Genomic DNA, 7905 nt, shown 5'->3' with positions numbered 1-7905 from the left:
TTATAACCTTCAGGGTCATATGTTCTTTTTGTTATGAAAATGATCTAATCACAGACAATTCCCCTGAAAGAAAAACATGATAATAAATATATAAATCAGAAAAGAATAGCATTTCCACTTAATTTGATCTACTAAACTCATGATGATGCAAGTAACAATGTTCTGCAAGGATCTAATCTAGGAGAAAGCAGTACTTCTATTTCGTGCATGTAGTTTCTTTTTGGTCAAATTACCTAGGAGAAGTTACACGAAGATTCCCCATTTCGATTGGAGCATTTGCACACAATCCAAGTTGCTGCATGAATCATCTTCCAATTATCATCACAAGAGTCTATTCCATCATCTCCGTTTTAACCTGCATTCATCTGACCTATACTTTTCTGCAGCTGCAGCATGTTCTTTGGGGAAGCTGTTGTGTGCTGAGATACCTATAATAATAATCACTCAAAAAACAAGACAATGATTATATAATGAATTCCAGATGTTATTAACAGGTAACTCTAAGTTTGAGTACACAAATAGGTAAACAAAGGATCATCGCACAAGCGAATATAAAAAACCAATTGGAAAAGTGAAGTGAGCTGATTAACGCATGTGGAGAATGCTAGAATAAGTTGGCAATGAAGCAAGGGCGCTGATAGCACAGACAATCTCTAACAATCCTCATAAACAAAAAAAATAAGGTCAATCAACTGCTCGCCACTTCACAACAAGTAAAAGCTGACTTGTGGATAGTGAAAAGATAAGGGCAACCAGAAGGCAAATTAAAAGTGATTGCTACAAATTAAAAACTCAAAGCCATTTAACAGAAAAAGCCTAAAGTTAGGTAGAAGTACCAGCAACTCACAATTCTACAAATATGCTTTCATACAACTATAAGGAAACAGAACATCATACTAATTAAAAGCATTTAAGAACACCAGCAACTAGGTATGTTATAAAAAAATCATCAAAAAATAAATAATAAATACATGCCGCAAATATAAGAGTACATGCCTACACTAAAAACATATGAATAATGACCTCCAGGCAACAACACAGCTAGGATGGTCTAAAAGTATTAAATCAAGGTCTGTGAGCTAGGGTCTAACACAGGGTTTCAAAACTAATAATACCATAGGTGTCAAGTCAAATAAATAAGTTTAGATCATAATTTACTTAGAGATTTACTAATTTAAGAAAAACGGGTAATCATACTAAATGAGATTCCATACATTAATGTTACTTAAAGCATATAATTGCGGGTAGCCATACATTTTTGCTTCATCTAAGCTTCGATAAAACCGTGCTTGCTTGCACTTCAAATGCAAAGGGAGGAAAGCAGACCGTTGAGAAATGGAATTGCATATTTCGACCTAATCCTGAAACAGAAAGGCAACTTTTATGACAATTCAAAACAATAAAATTAAATTTTTGCAGACATACAATAGCCAATGCATTTCTAGCTGAAAGAAGTGGATCTATAGGCAAGACGAAGTTGATCTCTAGACTACCTTTCAAAATTCTTTCGAGTATAAAGTCTTATCAGATCATTGAGAAAACAAAACAAAGGCTAAAAAGTTACTTTAAGCGTCAGTCCTACTTGATCTCTAATAAAAGTACTGAACCTTGCAAAATCATTGCGTTCCAAAAAATTGTACAAGAACTGATTATCTACCCAGAGCTAGCTTCAAAACCCCCTCGCACCAACATATTGACTCATCCATAACAACAGGCCGGCCACATAGCATGTCCTGTTTAAAACAACCTCAGCCGGACAAGACAAAGCGTAAGGAATTTCAAGTTACTAGTTACAAAAAGAAAAGCACAATGAAGTATGATAATCTAAGGTTAGAGGTATCTAGACAGCAAGAGCATACGACCAATATAACATCTTATCAAAACACAACAGGAAGACAAACTAACATGCCGCATCTTATTTGAGCATTTTTCAGAACTAAAAAATAATCTTCCAAAATAAAATTGCGGTTAACTAATATTCATTACAATACACAAAACTGAATCACATTGATAGCACACTATAAGTTAGTAAACAAACTGGCGTAAAAATACTTATAGGAATTTCATTAGCAACAGAGATTACAGATTCAGAAATCAACGATCATCAGATCTTACCTCCCAACAAGATTTAAGGACTTGAAAATTTTTCTCGCTTTTCATATCTTAGTAGTAGAAACATTCAGAACAACTCAAATATAATAGTAATGGCATTTTTTAAGATTCACAGGCATCTACAAGAGTGTTTTAAACAGTAGAGGTTGATTTCCAAAAATGCCAATGGTTTAGGATTATAGTCCGTTAAAGCCTACACAATGCAGCCAAAATAGAAGCTTCATTTAGGGACTTTCTGCTTTTAGGCAAGGAAAGTTCACTTCACTTTATGTCGAAACAAAACAAGTATCTAGAAGTTTCTGTTGTGCAACCATCTAAGCATTGGATATCAAGTAGAATGGGCTCTAGAAGGGCCCATGAAACAAGCATTATAGTAATGAGTTCATGGTATTTGATATCATTGTTTGCCCAATTTCCAACATTTTCTAATTCTTAAGAAGTTATTTACCCCTGTAAAAGCACATTCCCTAATCTAGCCACTATATAGGGATAATATAGAGTCCAATAGAATAGCATAGGTTCATGGGATCCAATCAAAAATTAAAAAAAAGTCTAAATTGCTTAATTTATGTCAAACTACTAGACTATTCAATCACCAGTGACTAAAATCAGAAGCAGGAGATAATGAGCAATTAAACTGTGAAAACTAATGATAAATCCTAATCAATTCTGGACACCGTATCCAGTCTTTGCATGGGAAAAAAAGTATATTTGGTAAGAATCACTGTCAAAGCCACAAAGTTCAGGCAATCATCATTCTCGTCAGTGCCAAGGACATGCACCAATATAGTTCCACACTATGTGCCCCCAAAAATATGGCATATGCTTCCTGCCGTCATGGAGAAAAACCAGTTAATGTCGCGACAATCTTGAGGCTTCCCATTGTGGCTTGCATCTAAAATAAGACAATCTAGTATATTTCAAATCTCTATGGCTCAATCTTTGAGTCGCCATGAAGATGACGTCGCTTTCAGCCCTTTTTGTCAACATCAATCTTGAATTACTCTTAGGCTGCCTGTACATAGATGGTTGGTGCAGATTTAAAGAATTTTTCCCATCCAAAGGCCGGACACTGTATGATTAATATTACCAAACTGAAACCCAACCTCAAGATGTATAAACCAACAAAACAGACTATTTGCCTGATTCATGCTTTACTTAGACACAAGGAGGGTTTTATGATTATCTCATTTCTACAGGCAAATAACTTCATGGAACGGGTATCCGCCGATATTCCCTCGTTGAAGCCGGGCCAGATACCAAAGGCCCTTATATAAAAACTTCCTTTTATTCCGCCCAGCAGAGAGGGAATAGGAGAGAGAGAGACGAGAGAGGATGATAGAGAGAGAGGAGTAGAACCCTCCGGCGGGAAAACGCGCCAAAGTTTTAGCACCCCAACCCTACCCCTAGGTCCCCTCTTCAATCGTAAATTGAAACCCTAGCCTTCCTTCCCCCCATTCTCCACCTCCCCTCTAGATCCTATGGCGCTTCGCCATTGGTTGGTGTCGTCCATGAGCGAGGGAGGAGGGTGGACCACCCCATGCGTTTACCTCCCCTCCCGGCCGCATCTACTCCGTCCACCCCCCTTCGCGAGGCCCCTCCCTTGAGTTCCACGCCATCCCAGAAGGTCAGGGCCGCAAAGGCCCGACGCCGCGACTCAAGGAGGCGAGACGGAGACGCAGCGGCGCTGGTTGTCAAGTGGGCGGCGACAATGGACGGGATGAGGTTAAGGAGGAGGCGGGGGAGGAGCGGCGCTGAGAAGAGCGTTATGTTTGATGATCAGCCGTGGGCTGTTCCGAGAAGCCCATTCTTGGTTTATTACCGGCCGGGAGGAAGAAGAAGGCTGTCTGAAGGTGCCTCCGCGGCCGGAGGCAGGGAGGTATGGGGAGCAGGTTGCCGCAATCAGTTGGGGATTTATCCGGTTTGTGATCAGAATGAATGGCAAATATATGAGCTGCGAGATTGAGGTGCCGGGTCGGGAATCGCAAGAATGGGTCAGTTGCGAGAGATTGCGCGGGGCAGAGCGAGGTCAAAAGACAACATTCCGTGATGAAGAGAAAGGACGCTGACGGCGTTGTGAAGGGTTCTTTGCTGACGGGAGAAGAAATGGGTTGAGTGAGTAAATACATCTGTCTATGTGTTGAATGAGCAGATTATTTGTGTTGGTAAAAGTACCCAGATGTGAAAATATGATCTTATTTATAATTTTTTTGCATCTTCTGTAGATTGGAAATTGAAGGGGCATTAATGATTGTTGGCCTCGCATGCAAGGCAAGTGTGAATCATCTTATATTCTACTTGAGTGCATTTTTCATGGTCAGAATTAAAATAAGGAATTAATTGCAGGTTTTCTGCCAATGGAGATGGGATGGTATAAAGGTTCAGTGGTTGTTACAATGTAGGCGACCAATTTCAGGCGGCAATAAATTAATCTGTCAGGACAATTGACAACATTACATACGATGACAGAAAAAATTGACAACACACCTTTGTTCGTAACTGAGGTAAAAACTTTACAGGGGCTTGCAGCTTGATGAATTAGTAAGAAGGAAAAAATAGCGACCGAATCTCGTTTACCTGAGGAGAAAAAGTAAGTACAATAATTAATACAATACTACAGGTTGCCAAGAAATGGAAATTTTCCAAATAAAGTCACTACAAACAAAACGATTTCTTATTCCTTCTAGGTTATGTAAATCTGAGAACAAATAAAGCAACGATAGATGGTGTCTGTTACTCCAAAATGAAAATTAAATAGTGGAACATAAATTCAAGTGCCAAGTGGCAAAAATGCCAATCCAAATGTGTAGACACATTGTTCTCTCAGATGCAATACCAACAAATAAACAAATTCATGTACTTCTGGAAAATACAATTTAAAATACAAACTTTGTTACAAAATGCAAGAAACAATTAGTACAATCTTGAACCTAAAAAGAATTTGTAAATAATACCACTTGAGTTAAGGTAGAAATTGCATGCATGCTAATACAGAATGATACTGAAGCGGCTGCATTGAGAGAAAAAGTTGCTCACCTTTCTCGATGATCTCTTTTAAGAGCCATTTCACCATTCTTTGATTGTTACTGCAATAACTGTGTGAACCTGGGATTAGTAATGCAAAGGACTAACATAATCTCTGCCTTTTTTTTGCCCCACTCCCTCTTTTATTTTTCCTTGCTCTGCTTTTGAAGGACTTCCTGTACAAACTAAATTGTGAGAGGATGGATGTCAGGGGTAACCCTATCCCCCCCTTTATCCCGAACCAAACCACATAAAGCTCAAAAGAGATTCTGTTTATTAACTTATCGTCTTGCTACTTTGAATAGGCCAATACATTAAGTATATGAATTGCCTTTATTTTTAAAGAGGTTTTGTATGAGTTAATTGCATGCTATAAGGCTCCAAAATAGTGATTTTATCAACTACGAGATTAAACTTTTGTAGTTGATTTTAAAGAGTTTAATACCTTAAAATTAAGATGTCAATCATGTTCAATATATTGGCCATGAAGATAATGATAGAGGAGCAAATTGTTTGATAAAAATTTAAACTAGTTAGTTAATATTTCGATCAATTATGCTATTTCGTTTTCGAAACTTTCCGGTTTAGCTATTCAAGAGGGTTAAAACATCTCGTAAATGTCGTTTTGTTAAAATTAAGTATCCCTAACCAGTATTAGGGAGTTATTTAAGATTTTATCATATTTTTAGAGAGTAGAACTACTGAAATTGAAACTTTTGTTCTAATCTAGATAGTATACATAATAGTTGAAATGATGACTTAGAATTAAGTCTTAAATCATTTAAGACTAATAATAAAAATAAAAGATTAATTGGAGATACTTCATTATTCTATGCTTAATACTTTTATTGGACGTGCCATGCCGGAGCTCCTTGCGAACTTCCAGTCTTAGATCAATCTTTTTCTATTTTGAGGTGAATCCTATCTATAGAAATGAATCTTAATGGTCCTCTTAGTATCATCATACATATATATATGGCCATGGCTACTATACTATTATGAGTATTTGGAGCCCTCGTACTTCATAAGTTGTTTTCGATGATGGGAGCTTCCAAATCGGACGATCACTCCGTTAAATATGATCTTAGAGTATTTGAAACTTCTATTAAAATAAATTTCGTTAAATTTTCGAAATCATAATAAGTCCATCAAATTGGGCATAAAATGAAACGGTCAAAACTCGAATGACAATCCTAAAAAAGCATTATCGGATCTTCAAGTCAAGATCGGAGTTATTGGATCTTATCTATATAGTGAATAGAATTTTCTATCAAAAAAAATTTCAACCAATTCTGATTCTTAATACACCGTTAACTAAAAGTATCCCATACCGGCCGTTAAATAATTGGTCAAATTTGTGACCTCTTGAGTCGTAAGGTAAATGACGTCAAAAATTATAAAAATTTTGTTTTCCTAGAAGTTATTTAAATGCTGTAAATAATGTTTAACGGTGTGGGATCGTCGATTTCGGAAGCTCCTATCATCGAAAACAACTTATGCAGTACGAGCGATCGTACTCATTAATAAGTATACGTAGTTGGACCCAATATATATATAATATATATATATATATATATATATATTATATATATATATTATATATATATATATTGGTATTGAATGTTCATAATTCTTGTTGCATACTTAATATTATTCTAAAAACTTATGCCCTTGGTTGTTTATTCTTGGTTCATTGATGCAATGGAATTTGATCTTATTCTCTAGCATGTCTTCTTTTTTATCACATTGTACTAGTAGATGGATGCATTTGTATTGGAAGGTAGCATTGTAATATCCGAGATTTTGACCAATATAATATAAACCTTTGTTGACGATATTTTTATGTGTATGGTAATCAAATGTATTTGATTTCCGGTGCGTTTTTCGGCGAATCGCGACGGAACGCATTTTCGATTCAGTGAATCTATTCCTGGACAGTGGCCTTGTGATAATTTGTGTCGTCTTGTAGGAGCCCTGGGGTTGGCCTGGTTCATCCATGCGGATTGATCGAGGGTTCGAACTGTGGGTATTCCTAGGGAGGATAGTAGTTGAGGCTTTGTCGACACTTGGAGAGTGTCGGGACAAGTCCGAAGTCGGCGGATGGGCGCGAAATAGGAACAAAACGAACTCAGTGGGACGCGGAGAGCAGAATTAGCACTGCATATCGCAAATAGCAGATTTTTTTGCTTGTTGTACCGGATACAAACCATCATGGCTTACCAGTACATCTCACTGTACCGGACTACAACATCAAAAAGGTGTACCGGTACACTGCGCAATGTTCTCGCACAGGCTGCTCTCAGGTTGCCATTTGTACCGATTACAACTACTCGTGTACTGGTACCCAGCGGTACGGTAGAGGGCATTTTGTCTTCGCTGCTCAGTACGTAGTCACCCCCTCTTTCCCTGGCTATATACAGGTGGGAGGAGAACTGAGAGAGAGTGTTTTGCTGGTTTCTTCTCCTCTCTCTCTCTGCAATCGGCGTGAGCAAGGAAGAGCCGGGTGGAGTTGGTTTTTCGGCCGACGTCGCGTTGCGGTGCCGTTCGAGCGTGACGTTCGTCGTTGTAGCATCGCGGGGAGGCTGGGCCGGAGGAGTGATTCCGGCGTTCTCGACGTTCGCGTTGATTGGAGTAGCGTTTTGAGGTGGTAATCGTCAGTTTATGCTTCTTAAGTAGATATTATATATTATATAGTCGGCATGGTGTGTAGTAGTGTTATTGTATATCCAATTGCTCGATTTTTTTACATTGATTTGAGCATAGTACTTA

Source organism: Ananas comosus, linkage group 19 (genome assembly GCF_001540865.1).
Source record: "Ananas comosus cultivar F153 linkage group 19, ASM154086v1, whole genome shotgun sequence".
Lineage (NCBI taxonomy): Eukaryota > Viridiplantae > Streptophyta > Magnoliopsida > Poales > Bromeliaceae > Ananas > Ananas comosus.
Note: the sequence above shows the minus strand (reverse complement) of the source record.